The sequence below is a fragment of the Mytilus edulis genome, chromosome 3 (assembly GCF_963676685.1).
Source record: "Mytilus edulis chromosome 3, xbMytEdul2.2, whole genome shotgun sequence".
In the NCBI taxonomy this organism is placed as follows: domain Eukaryota; kingdom Metazoa; phylum Mollusca; class Bivalvia; order Mytilida; family Mytilidae; genus Mytilus; species Mytilus edulis.
The window spans coordinates 21,711,313-21,727,008 of NC_092346.1; the positions used below are offsets into that span (position 1 = coordinate 21,711,313).

The 15,696-nt window shown below is 32.0% G+C and overlaps 1 protein-coding gene across 1 annotated transcript in view; it reads right to left on the reverse strand.

Annotated features, from left to right (window-relative positions):
- Positions 1–9,068: 9,068 nt before the first annotated feature.
- LOC139514216 (cyclin-dependent kinase inhibitor 3-like) overlaps positions 9,069–15,696 on the reverse strand; it is a 29,897-nt gene continuing 23,269 nt past the window's right edge. The window contains exon 9 of the mRNA XM_071303065.1: positions 9,069–9,239. The gene's annotated coding sequence lies outside the window, so the exon portion shown is untranslated. The remainder of the gene's footprint in view (positions 9,240–15,696) is intronic.

Here is a 15,696-nt window from a genome sequence, read left to right on the forward strand (position 1 = left end):
GGATTTATCTAAAACCATAACGAAGAAATTGCGGGAAAAAATATCAAGAGGCTTACATGGTTCCAATAAAATGTTGTCAAAAAAATTGTCTATTGACGTTCCACTTAAAAAATATTAAAAGATCAATTCATTTAGTACAACCTAATATAGATAGAATTCAGAATATTGGATAATAATAAAAAAAGAGCTCAATAATTGAAAATACTTTTGCAGTAAAACCGTTATGATAGCTTATCGACCTTATCCTGGATCACCCTGTCGATTCTTATTTGTTTGACGTCTTTTTACTATATGGGTCGTTTTCAAAAAATGTCGAATTTTCAGTACACCCATGCTAACTTTTTTATTTCTAATGGAAATTTCAGTTGTAATGGTTTAAATGAAAGCTTGTCGGATTTGTGATTCAGAACATTAATAATAAACACACCTTACCTCTATTTTGATAAGATTAAACTGCATTTAAGACCCATTTTGGGGGTATTTGTCTGCGTACAGTGTCAGAAAAACACATTTCAAATGATTTTTTTGCGATTTTCTGATCGCCTTGATATCTGCAAAAGGGACTTTTTAAGAACGTTTAATATTACTCTAACGAAAAATCGTAGCTTCTATATCATTGTATGTAACATATTATCTACAAACTAAATTGAATCTGCGTACAGGAGGTTCATGTCTTTCCTGTTACCGCTACTTAAATCAGCCGTGAAATTATTCTCCCTATGAATATTGAATCAGTCAGTGTTGATCTCAAAAGTGCAAAGTAATCTTTACATTTAAAACGCCTCGTTTCTTGAACGACAGTGTAGAGAAAAGAAATTTCAAGACATTTAGTGAAAAAAATATAGCGTACTTTTTTTCATGTCTATGCTGTTACCACCAATTTTGATTAAATACACCAACAGTATACTTGTAAAAAGTGCAATAACGTGTTGGAAACCAAATTCACAATAGAAAAACGTAATCACTTCACCAAAGGGAGTAGTTATTTCACAACAGCAATCAAAAACGAAGAAATTTGTCTATCCTGTTATGTCTATCCTGTTACTATGGTTGCTATGGTTACAGTAACAGGATAGACAATTGTAGACAAAAACGTCGTTAATTTTTTTATCTCAACATATAGGTGCAAAACGAATGAAATATTTCGTTGTTTGAAGTCATCTTAAGGTTATAACGTATTAATGTTCCCAATTAAGCATTCGCAGGTGCAATACTGATATCGGTAACAGGATAGACAAAAAGGTAACAGGATAGACTTTTATATAGTAATATATCAGAAACGTACGTTCCTGTTACCAATGAAATATAGAGAAAAGTAAACTAACTTATGAGGGATTTACTTGATGTTGGGTTTATTTGAAAGGGTGAAAAAATGCCGAACAATATAAATTGCTATCTTAGACTTGCATTACTGGTGGTAATTTTTACAACCTTTGAAAACCAATTTTTAGAGGCATTTTTCAGTACAACCTGTTAAATTGGCAAATAATCTATTATATTACAGAATGAATATATATAGAAGTTTATTCTCTTGAAAACCATCTAATTGTCTACGTAAAACAAGCTTAACATTTTATCTAAACCTTTTCTCAATAACCCAAATTTTTTGTTGAAAATGGTAACAGGATAGACAAAATAATGTACCACCGATCAAAAATGTTTCAACATATTTTTGTATGACATCTTTAAGATTGCATCTTTTAATATGTTGTTCTTAAAGTACTGTTTGTTTTGAATTGCTTATGTAGAGGGTTGTTTGAATAAGTAACTTTTAATAATTTTTTCAATTTCAAAATTCGACATTTTTTGAAAATGACCCATATCTGATTGAATGTGCACTGATTGATATATTTTTTTCTGGGAGAACATAGATTTAAATTCAACAGCTGATATAAAAATGAATAGGTGAATCCACTAAATAATATGCCACTGAGTAGTAATTCTTTCGAATTCAACAATTTGAGAGAAAATGCCAATATAAGTTGAAGTGTTTTGGATAATTTTATGTTTTTATATGGTATCGTTGTGATTTTTTAAAATACACACAAAATAAAAACAACATAAAATTGAGAATGGAAATGGGGAATGTGTCAAAGAGACAACAACCCGACCAAATAAAAAACAACAGCAGAGAGTCACCAACAGGTCTTCAATGTAGCGAGAAATTCCCGCACCCGGAGGCGTCCTTCAGCTGGCCCCTAAACAAATATATACTAGTCCAGTGATAATGAACGCCATACTAATTTCCAAATTGTACACAAGAAACTAAAATTAAAATAATACAAGACTAACAAAGGCCAGAGGCTCCTGACTTGGGACAGGCGCAAAAATGCGGCGGGGTTAAACATGTTTGTGAGATCTCAACCCTCCCCTATACCTCTAACCAATGTAGAAAAGTAAACGCATAACAATACAAAACATGTTTACTTGTCTAATTTTTTTTCCATTTTAGAAAAGGCTTTTGCCGGACACCTACTTTATCATCAATCCATGGAAGATAGGACGGTCAAGGTTTTGATAACACCAACCAGACGGACATCTAACAAATCTTACGTATTTCTGTGGAAATTCAATTCAGCATAAACGTGACTGTACGCGGAACAAAACGCTAAATGTGTTATGGAAGTGGGAGGTTTAGTTAGCTATGAAACCAGGTTAATTAAATCCACTATTTTTTAGGAAAAGTCAGATTTTTTCCCAATCGTTCTGTTGGCTGATATAGTCACCGAGGGGGTCTCTTCCTATGTCAAGGTATATGTGTGCCGCTGGAATGGGTCCCTTAGTTTTTTTTAAACATCAAATATATATAAATGGGTTGCGATTTCCCCATGGTAATAAGGCAATGGGCCAATAATTTTTATCTTTCGATTAGATTTTGGTATTAATAATTTTTTATCATTTAAAATCAAGTCAAGTTGTAAAAAAAAAAAAATATGTGATAACTGAGAAATATATGAATGGGTTACGAGTTTGCCATGAAATATATTTATGGTTCAGGATTTCACAAGACTTACACTACAATATATGAACGAGCTTTTGATTTTTAAATGAACTATAGATGTTAGTTTTTTCATTTTGTCTCTTGTAGAGAGTTGTTCATTGGCTATCACAACACATCTTCTTATTTTAGATTTAATTCCACCTTTTTAGTAACTAAGCCTTGTAGTTCGGTAATTTTGTAACTCAGACATACTTGTCTTGTTCGAGGACAGTCTGATAAAAAGCCCCCACTATCCACTTGCTTAATTAGTTTTAATCAGACTGGTCCGAGGACAAAGTTATCGTCCTTTGATTTTCGTTTTCTTTAGATATACAGTCCCTAGTGTGAACAGCGTATATTATTTTAGTAAACTTTTCAAATTTTCGTTTTATACTTAATGCATGAAATATTAAGTAGGGGATGCCGGGATGAATTTACATCATACCAAAAATTTGGTGATGAATTTTATGCGATTTGGGCCAGTTAAAAAGGTCTGAAGCTGTCGAACTGAATTATAGACCCCTATCGACGAGCAGAAAAAGACACACAAAAAAATCGACGAGGAGTCGGGGACCGCTCAACCCAAATTTTGTTTCAACTATTTTTTCGACAATATTCTGGTCTGAAAGCAAAATATATAAAAATTCAAAGACCGATATGCAGGATAAAGCAACATTCGAGATTTACATATAGTCAAGTGTGTGGCTGCTGTTTTTTGCTATTAAAAACGTATTTTACCTGCCAAACATGTTTTTTTCCGAGTTAGGTGAAGACGCTAGGTTATCATTGATATAACTATGCAAATTAAGTTTTTATTTTTCAATTCCAACTTCTGGTTCTTCCTATCTGGGAGAAAAGGGTTCAGTCAGGGTCGACTCATGGAAACTGTTCTTCATTGCTTCATTGTGCTGTTTTAATATGATACCGGGTGGTAGTCTGATCTGTCTGTTCTGGTCTTGTACTGCTTTTAGACTTTGGTGTAATATATTTTGTGACTTTAAAGTATATTCACTGTACAATACTTTAAGTACCGCTTCTGTCGACGCTAGGAACCGTCTTGACCTTGTTGAAGGATATACATGATTCATTCATTGTTGAAAACCCTCCAACGACTGTTAAATGAAAAACAGGAATAAAAGCCCTGTTCACTGGTATTTTTTTTCATGTATTGTTTGCGATATTGTCCCATGTACATTTACTCCATATCCCTTTAATTTCTTTGTTAGGACACGAACACAGCTTAATGCAAGTATAGTTCTTCAATTAATGTGAAAGGTCATATGGCAATTACATTTTTTCTTTTTCTTGTTAAAAGCCTGGCTCGAGTTCCGTGAGATTGTGCTGTCTCACTTTAATCTAGTCATGTCAGCTTTTTTTTTAGTTTTGTGTACAGAAAGGAAAACCAGTTTTGTATTTTTTAATTTTGATAAATTTTCCATGAAAAAACAACATTTGTTTTTTCCCGGTATTATCTTATCTTCACAAAACAATATCTGGACATAAGTGGGCATTTGACATTGCCAGACTACACATGACAGTTCACTGTAGTCACCCTAGATCTCTCTAAGTCTTAAATCTACTCAAAGTGAAGAATGAACGATTACAACAAGGAATATTAAACAACTGAAGCCATCGATTGATTTATTGGTTGTCGCTTAACGCTGTCTCAGAATAAAAAGGCGAGATGTAATTTCCAATAATTTTACAATTTAAATTAGTTATTCAAAATTGGACAAAAGGTCCTTAAATAAAAATTTAGAATTGAAATTCAACACTAGGACTGGAGAACTGGAGGGCAACCAATGAAGACAAGACCGTCAACTCTGGGAACAGATATTAGAAACACAGATTGATTGATTGAATGTTGGTTGCTTCACGTGCAGTGGCAAATATTTCATGCATGTTCAGGACGATTAGACACACAGTGACTATCAACTCTGCAAACTGAAAATAAATGAGATCCCTGAAAACAATAGAGGGTGATTAGAACTTGCTACTTGCAAGAAACTAGCTGTGAAAACAATTTGTGAAGCTAGAAAAAAAAATCCAACATGAGACATTTACCTCAATGTAGTTGCTGTTCTGTGTTCGGGCCAGAATGAAGTTCATTGCAAAAGCAAAAAAACATCCATATAAAATAAAAAAGAGTACACACGCTGAAATGTCGCGCCATCTTTACTAATCATTTATATTATGTTGATAGTCCTAAATATAAAGCTTCACTACAACTATCACATAAACTTGACAAGATCCAAGAAAATGAGGCCAAAGTCATATAAACAAAACAAGAAATATATGTGCACCTTACAATCATTCGATACACTAAATATAGTTGACTTATTGCTAAGAATAATACTTAACCAAGAAAACTAAACATTGACCAATGAACCATGAAAATGAGGTTAAGGTTAGATGAACCATCCCGGACAGATGTGTACAGCTTACAATCATTCTATATAACACATAATTATGTAGTTGACCTATTGCTAATAGTTTACGAAAAACAGACAAATAAACAGATAAACTTAACACTGAGAAAAGAACCGTGACAATGAGGTCAAGGTCAAATAAAGCCTGTGAGACTGACAGGTACATCATAAAAATATTTCCACACACCAAATATAGTTGACCTTTTGCATATAGTATTAAAAAAAGAAATCAAAACTCAAACATAACTATAACCACTGAGCCATTAAATTGAATAATATAATAAATATAAAAAAGAAGATGTGGCATGATTGCCAATGAGACAACTATCCACAAAATACCAAAATGACACAGACATTAACAACTATAGGTCACCGTACGGCCTTCAACAATGAACAAAGCCCATACCGCATAGTCAAGGTCAGATGACACCTTGACACCAAATATACTAGACATATTGCTTATAGTATCTGAGATATGGACTTGACCACCAAAACTTAACCTTGTTCACTGATCTATGAAATGAGGTCGAGGTCAAGTGAAAACTGCTTGACGGGCATGAGGACCTTGCAAGGTACGCACATACCAAATATAGTTTTTTTTCAAGTAGTCATTGAACCACGAAAATGAAGTCAAGGACAATGAACGTGTGACAGGCGGAAACTTCGTAATATAAGGCATCTATATATAAAAGTATGAAGCATCCAGGTCTTCCACCTTCTAAACTATAGAACTATAAAACCAAGATTTTAAGGAATTAGTTAACGCTAACGCCGGATCACTATCCCTATGTCGAGCTTTCTGCAACTAAAGTTGCAGTTTCAACAAAAATATCTAAAGCTTTAGGGAATCTTGATAAATTGAGTTGATACTTTGTCAATGCTTCACATGTAAACTTATTTGATCATTTGTTGTCTTCTAATATCAGACGAGTTGTTAAATGCATGGTAAGCACATTCGACAATAAACATTTAGGTACTGTATCGACTATAAACTTTTAATGTTGCAAAGAAGACGCATGTTGTATCTGTATGAATAATTAAATTTCACTAGAGCTGGAGTTAGTATATTCAAGGAAATATAAAACAAATATTTATATATATATGTCTCTGATATATTTTTGTCGAGCCTGTGACTTTTGTTGCAAAAGCGAGGTATAGCGATCCAACATACTGTCGGCGTCCACAAATATTCACTTTCAGTTTGTGGTTAACGTGTCCTGGATTTCTACCAAACTTGGACAGAAGCTTGTATATGATCAAAAGCCAGTATCTAGAAAAGAAATTTGTTAAACTATATTTCCTGTTTTTCTTTATGGATATTATACTTATAAATGGACTTAGTTTTTCTTCAAGTTAATTAATGAATGGCTGTTATTTATTTTGAATTTATTGACTCTTCACATTGAATAATCCGCGATGTGAAGAGTCAAAAATTAATTTTATGGTTCAATAAATTCAAAATTAATTATTGCCATTCATTATAAATAAATTTCTATCAAAAATAAGGCTCAAAGATATATATTAATAAGGATAACAATGTACACAGATGTTTGCGTATGAATACACAACGTTAGAGTGGGCTTGTCGCCATAAAAATTGATAACATTGAAAATAAACCCAATTCTTTTAACCAATCAGAAGACAGTAAATACACCAAATTTATTTATTATTATATAGTCTGTAGTTAAAGTTCTTATAACATTTATTCGAGACACTGGGTTCTTTGGAACCCTTACAATTCTTTCCACGCGAATTTTCACAGGTGCATGTCTCAGAAAAAAATGTCCTATATACCTTTATATAATATTTTTTTTCTGAGACAAGCGCCTGTGTCAATTTTTCAGAAAAAAATTACTGGAACTAAAAACTTTAGGTATTTTCGAAAGTTTACTGAAAACAATATTTCTTTATCATATAAAAGTTTCTTAAACTATGCATGTTTCAGAAAGTAGTTAATGTGTAACAAACTTTAGAACCAGATTGTATCACATAAACCCAGCCAAAAAATAGGGGATAATTCAGGTGATATATAGTAGGGTTCGCTTGTGCTGCTCCGCTAAAGGCATACACCCCTCATGTTGATATTGGCAAGTAAATTCAATGACACATAGTATTTGATGATTGTTGATTTGATAAGTGAAACATTTCCATGGTCATCTGTGACACAAATATTCTAATATAGGTCAACCAAATGAAGATTGGATCAATAAAACCCTGTAATAATGTGACATCAATTTAAACATTTAATGACGTTGACTGAATAGCTTCATTGTGAGGAAAAACTTCCTATCAAGGAAACCAGGATAAGAACGTGAGTCCTAGAATATTGCTTAAGATGATGTTGAAATGTTACCACATAGAAATAGAAAGTTCACCATTGGAAAATTGAAATTACCACTTTTGTTGTACATTTTAGTGCTCAACAACCATTGTTAACTAGTCATTTTCTAAATACATGCGTACTGATAAAGGAAAACTTGTATTATCATGGACATTTGATTTCATTGTTTTAATAAAAGTTTGCAAAACAAGCCTATAAAAATATGTATTATGTTGAACACTTCAGTTGGTTGTTCACCTGTACTCATGAAATCCACGAAAATGTATTTCCCATAAATGATTATAAATCCACAGTAAAAGTCAAGATATGAAGCAGACTTTATACAGCTGACTATGCAGTATGGACTTTGCTCATTGTTGAAGGCTGTACAGTGACTTATAGTTGTTAATTTCTGTGTCATTTGTTCTCTTTTGAAGAGTTGTTTCATTTCCAATCATGCAACATCTTCTTTTTTATATTTACTTTATCTTTTTCATCTTGTATTTTTATGGGGCATATGAGAAAAAATATAGTCATAAAATATTCAGGGAGAGGACATCAGAACATTAGGTTAAAGGATAATGCTGGCTTTTCAATGGGGAAAATGTCCATTAGAGAAAAACGATGCACCCCTTACATACAACTATAAAAAGGGACATAAATCAAGATTGATAAAAGTGCCACTACCCAAATTTGTACTTGATCTGAGTTTTGTGGTAATAAGCATTGTGTATATGTTTCATAACATTTTGTTGAGGAAAACTTAAGTTAGAGAACAAGAAAGAAATATTTGACAATTGACAACTTTTGTATGAGCAGAAACGAAAAATTAAGTTATTTTTACAATTGTAAAGGGGCATAACTCTAGAATTTCAAAAGTGATGCTACAAAAATATCAAACTTGATCTGTTTTTTTGTGGTAATAAGCATTGTGTATAAGTTTCAAAACATTTGGTTGAGGCAAAATAAAAAAAAATCCACATCTTCTTATATCTCTTTAAAGTTAGAGAATGAAAACCAATTTTGAGACATACAGATGGACAAGGGTAAAACTTAATGACCCCACTGCTACGACCAGGGGGGGGGGGGGTGTAAAAACACGCCTCAAACAAATGAAGTTACAAGTACACAAAAAGAGGAACACAGTTGGTTCCCATAGGAATGTTGACTGTCTGATGAGGTAGAAGAAAAAACACAAGGACTTTGCTAAAACTAGCTACCGTAGTCTTCCTTTTGTGTTTCACGAACAACTTGCTGTACAAACTGATAAGAAATTCTGTGAGTTATGAGAAGCCAAGGCAATAGATCTGTGATCTCATATAATGAAAACTGCTGCTGATAATGAGCAATCAATAATTCTTTTATTAACAATAAAATACACAAAAAATGTTATCTTGGTGGTGATTTCTACAGGCAAGACACTTTCATCTAATAGAATCTGTTGCTGAGGTAACATGATTATCCATGGTAAGAGGTAATAATCTTATCATGTGTTATGCATACACAGTGTCTGAAAATATAATAAATTAGTGTTAATAATAATTAACAACACACTGTACATTAATTAACAACAGTACGCTATGATTGTCAGTGAGAACAACGTGGACAGAAAATACTATAGGGTCATTATTACGTCTGTTTTCTATTATTTTCATGTGGCCAAATCATTTTTGACTTTGCAATACATAAACATAGAAAAGCTTTTTAGATAATTTACTCATTTTCTAGGTTTATACATATTAAAATGAAATGAAAGTAAAAACTTTGCCCAGTAAAATTTAAGAAGTGTATTTAAATGAATTGTTTCTGTTGTGCATTTTGTATTTCATCCTGGGAACATAAATGAAAGTTGTAGGTCTAAAAATCATACTTTCTGAGTATGTACTAGTATAAATAAAATGAAGCAATTAATACATCAAGGAAAATAACTCACAATACAACATAATGCCTTTTTAATTTCATTCTTCAAACAAACAGAATATGCATAAATTCTTTTACAATGTAGCTATGAAATACACACTGAAACTCACAGACACTTGTCTCAGAATTTCTTTTTCCTATATATAAAGGTATATCGGATTTTTTTTTTTGAGACGAGTGCCTGTGCTGAAACTGTATAAAAAATCTGTAGAATACACAAGCCTTTCATAATACAACCATGGACTATATAACATGTATTCTTAAGAAAGACAGTAGTTGGCCCTAGCAAGACAAGTCTCAGAGCAATACCAGACAAATCAAAACCAATATCCAGGACACAACCCAAACATCAATGGAAAAACTCATAGAAATGACGTTTAATACAAAACCATAAATGTTCTGGCCAAAAAATTACTACATATTTAATGTAATTACACCTTATATTAGAATGCCAGCTTTTGATTGGCCGATAGCCAGTGTATTTTTCGCATATTCTAACATTTCTTCTTCATTTCAAACGAATCTGACTGTTTTTCACCACTGCCGGTGAATATGCCTCAAATACCATGGTATTTGCCATTTTGGATATTCCTTTTTTACCCTCTCGAGCATTTTCCCGCCAATTTTTCGGATATGACGTTACATAAAGACAGCGCGAACGCGTATAAGTACATGTATAGTTCCCGCGGTATATTTTATGATAGTACTTGTCCTCAAATAAATATTTCCTTTTCCTAGTACAGAGAGTTTTAATTAAAATTCATTCGGTGTAATTAAACAGATATATCATGTTATGGAGGGGTATTTGCAAAAAATACAAGTCTTGGGACAAAATTTCCCTTGCCTAGCGGCTCGGGAAATTTAAGGCCCTCGACTTGTATTTTTCGCAAATACCCCTCCATAACATGATATATCTGTTCAAAATTCAAAGATTTTGAACTGCTAATAATTTTGAATTGAATTGTAACTTGAACATGAAGATGACTATTTTTTCTACCAATTGGATTATATTATTTATACTTCTATACTAAGGTCAAAGGAATTGCTGATTCAGTTAATTAAAAAATGCAAAGTACAGCTAGAAGTGGCTATGGCTAGTACTATACACAACAAGACTTTTAAACTTGTTGAATTATTTATCTTTGCCATTAAAAAAAGCATTTAATTATAAAAAAAGTGTGTCTTCATGAGTATATTAATATTCTAAAAGACTGCAAAGGAAATGGAGACAACATTACCATTTAAAACATCCGTTTTACTGATAAAATGTTATACAAGGTGCGTTTATGACAAATAATTTACCTGAGACAGGTAATATGTTAGGTATTTTACACCTTTACAGTTGCAGCATTTATTGTTTTTTTCTTCAATTTTTATATTATATCAGACATATTTCAAATATTTAATGAAAAACTCACGTTAAACTTATAAACATTAATATTTTGTATATTTCAAAGAGACAATATACATTTACTATTTAATATTAGATACAGGTACTTTAAGTTATTTAATGGTCAATGTAGATACAAAATTTAAAAGGTCAGTAGAAATCTTACTTTTGTGTCCCTCAAGTTTACAATCTATATAAAGCTATAATTTGTACTTTGAGCTTAGTATAAAAATTTACTTTGTAATGACAAAATGTAGTATTTAGTGAGAACTAATCTTCACGATCTCACAACACTACCCAGAGGGCCTTACAGCCATTGACCGAATTAGGTCAAAATTTACAAGTACTCTGAACATCAAAAAATTACTCAGATGTAACAAATAACAAGTTGAAGAAAGACAGGGTTAAAGGTGAACAGAAGATACAACCACAACAAAAGTATAAAATTACATTGAGGTATTGACTTGATAATTTAACAATTTACATAGAGATAGGTTTCCATATTTGTAATTTTGATAGTATATTGTAAATGTTGAAATGAAAATGGCAGTATTTGCACATGAATGGAAATGAAATATGGCAATGTTTAGTGGTTCCCCTAATCCCAAACTATAAATATATTTAACCTAAGCAAAAGTTTCAAAGTCTTTAGAGCATGACATTTGGGGGGGGGGGGGGGGTCAAATAATCTCTATGGAAATGAGATGTACCAATGTTTTTATATCTGCATATCCGCATAGTAAATATCGTTGACCGACCACTAGTGGTTGCCCATGAACTGACCTAATAACAAAGGTATACATGTAAACTAAGCAAAATCAATGCTGATGACAGGGGGCATGCCAGAATAATCTTCATGGAAATGAGCAGTGCCCAATCTGTTTAAATACAAAACCTGTGTCCATGATTACATTAGGATCTGAAAAGGCTCCATTCTATTTTCTGTTTAAACGTCCTATTGGGATCCTTGTTTTTTTTGTAATGATAAACACCATCACAAATTGGAAGTAGACATTTCATTGGTTGATATAAAAGTAATCAGAAGAGAAATAAGGATGGGGGTATTGTTAGATCTCTATAAGCAAAGCAAGGATACAAGATCGGTATTTTAATCAGATTGAGATGTGCCAACTGCATACCAAATATCATTGACCTAGTGGTTCTCCATCAACTGACCTAACCACAAACTGATACATTGATGACACTGAAAACAGAACAGCTAAGTCTAACTTTTCGACTTCGTCAAGGCAAGACAAAAATATCACGAAAATGGCTTCAAACACATGATTCAGTGCCAAGCTCAACATAATTATGTGACGAGTGCAGACTGACTTAAGTCTGCTTATTCCATTACTAGTAAGCATATTCTATATCAAAATACATGTATTCATAATTAATACTTTCCAAAAAATTAAGTTCCATCATATTTCAGAAAGTGCTCAAAGAAGAATTGTTAAACATATAAATCAGGATATCTTGCATGTTGTATAATCAATATCATGCCAACAATTTCTTAATACCTGTAATATCTCAATTCTATCTAAAATTACTATCCCCCGTAATTTTTTAGGGTAGTGTGCAAAGAGGGAATTGGCCCTCATTTGATTGAAAAACAAATTTAATTTTATTTACCTCAAAATTGTTCAAAAACCTTCTTGTTTCAGCTACATTTGTGCCTTATTATGCCTTTTTAAAAAAAAAATCACAATTTCTTTTCTTTCATATATATGTAATTTTCAAGAAAACTGAACCAATTAAAAACTTTGACTTAATAATTTGTTGTATAATTGATAACAGCGGTAAATAATCAAGCAATAACTAAAGATGATTTTTTTCCCTGCCACTTCATGGCTCACAGCTGAAGTAGATTTTTATACTATTGAAGTGGAAAATACATCAACTCATTTTTTGTTGTTGAGTATATATTTATATATCCAAAGTAAAGGTAGAAGACTAGAGACAATATGGGCATCAGTAACAGTTGGTATGTTAGTTTACAAAGACACCTATTGTGAATATTGTTCCATCTTATAATCATTACACATTTTTCTTTTTCTTTAATTTTTAAATGAACAAATTTTTAGTGGCAGTTCATATTTTATTTGAGATTTGAAAAAAAATAAAACAAGAGGCTCTCAAGAGCCTGACTCGCTCACCTGGTAAACAATGCCTTATTGAACATATTGAACCATGCCAGGCAAACATGTACAGCTAACAATTCTTCAATATTACAAATATATATGACTTACTGTTTATAAATGAAGAAAATGAGACCAAAACACAAACACTTAAAACTTAGCAATGGACTGTGAAAATGAGGTCAAGTTCAAATAAAACCTGCTTAACCGACATATAGATCATAAAATATTTTCATACACCAAATATAGTTGACCTAATGCATAAAGTATTAAAAAAATAGACCAAAACTAAAAAAGTTAACTTTGATCTTGACCTAATGAACATTTTTACCCCATGTCAGATTTGCTCTAAATGCTTTCGTTTTTGAGATATAAGCCAAAAACTGCATTTGACCCCTATGTTCTATTTTAAGTAACGGCGGCCATGTTTTTTGACGGATCAAAAATCGAAGCACACACTTTGTGCAGGATAATCTAAGGAACAATCATTTTAAGTTTCATTCAAATCCATTCAGTAGTTTCAGAGGAGAAGATGTTTGAAAAATTGTTAATGACGACAGACGATGACGACGACAGACGCCAAGTGATGAGAAAAGCTCACATGGCCTTTTAGGCCAGGTGAGCTAAAAAATTGTATATATGATTTAGTACACACAAAAATCACAGTCAATTACCACCAAATGGTCTAGCACAGGAGGAGATCAGGAACCTGTGAAGTATCTTACATAATTATTGATGAAGATATGTAGATAACACATGCAAAGAGTCTACCATCTGTTCAATATTATAATATTTTACACATAGTTAGTACAATATCATTAACAAAACAAGTAGCAAAGTAATATAACTAGTAACTTGGCTGAAAAAGGCTATAAATTCAAGCAAATTCATATAGAACTAGAGGCTCATCTGACTCTACTTTGGGTTTGGAAATCATGTAAAAATAGATAAATATCATAACAGATACCTAAATAATGATTTAGGCCAACATTTGTTAATATTGGCCACGTTATTTAAAAAAGAATCCTGGTGGCCATCTAGAACAGTAAATCGGCAACAAAGTAGCAACCCTTCATAAACACCTCATTAGGAACATTTATGCCACGTTTCATTCCATTCTGTGTTTCTCTAAAAGAAGACATTCGTATGTATTTCCCTTTAGAGTCCTATGTTAAAATAAGTCCACTACTGGCGGTCATCTTGGATGATGGATCAGTGTCAAAGTAACAACACTTGGTCAGCTACTCATATGGAACATTCATGCCTTGTTTGGTTCCATTTTGTTCAGTTGATCACTAGGAGAAGTTCAAAATGTTAAAAAATACGACAATGGACAACAAAAATATAAAGAATAGTTAATCCTCAAAAAAATCATTATAAACAGATCAAATAGTAGTCCCAGTAATTTGACATTTTTTCTTAAAAAATAGAAGGTATATAATTAAAAACCAAACAGATTGGATGAAAACAAACCACCTACAGAATAAGTGATTATTAAGGTCTTTCCTCTAGGCGAGGAAAGACCTTATTGTTTTTGTTTTATATAATTTCTACTGAATGATCTCCAATTATAACAACAAAAACACTCAAAGTAAAACCACTACCAAGTGGAAAGCATTATGATAAAGCTGAGTCAGTAATTATATCTATAAATTCCTCAGCCTAATTATAGAATTTCTGGCTCATCAGAATGTTGTTTGTAACAACAACTGTTTATATCAGCAAATCCTAGGTGTATACACAAAACATCATCATTTGTAACTGTTTACTGTTTGTAAATAAGACAAAAAAGTAACAGCTTAAAAAAAAGATACCCTAAATGAATGCCAAAACTTTATGTATATGTTCTTTTGCTATAAATAATCAAATCAGTGTTCAGAAAAATAAACTTTATTTTAATTTCAGACTTCCAAACAATGCAAAATTCTACAATCAGAAATACTATACTAAAATCAAATAACTGATGTTTTTGTTTATTTCTCAACAAAATTGTTTAAAGCTATTTATTAGGCATGCCTGTGACATATATTCTAATTGCTCATGTTTTAAAATTTCTGTTGCTTTAATTGTAAAAAGGGTAAAAATCGTATACTTGTGCAATTTGTACCGTGAAGTAACATTTCTGATTTTGATGGAATATGCAATTGTCTTTGAACAAGATAATAAATGGCTCAAACATGGCCATTCCAGACCTGCTACTTAGGAGTGTTTAGTGGGCAACCTTGTAACCTGCAATCAAGTCAAAAGGATCTGTAATTTAAAAAGAAATTCAAAACCAAGAATCAGATTAGTTTAAAACTGTAGTTTGGTTAAAGTGAATTGGTGACTTGAGGCAGTTTTTAAAAGCAACCTTTTGATATCCTACTAGAGATCCTATAATGCTGACATCATTACACCAAAAATACATGTATATGATTTGAACTGTAAACATAACATTATATTTACCTTAATCTTATGAAAATGAATCTTTTCTAGAAATTTTTACATTAGTTCCTTCATTTGTCAGATTATTAAAAGAG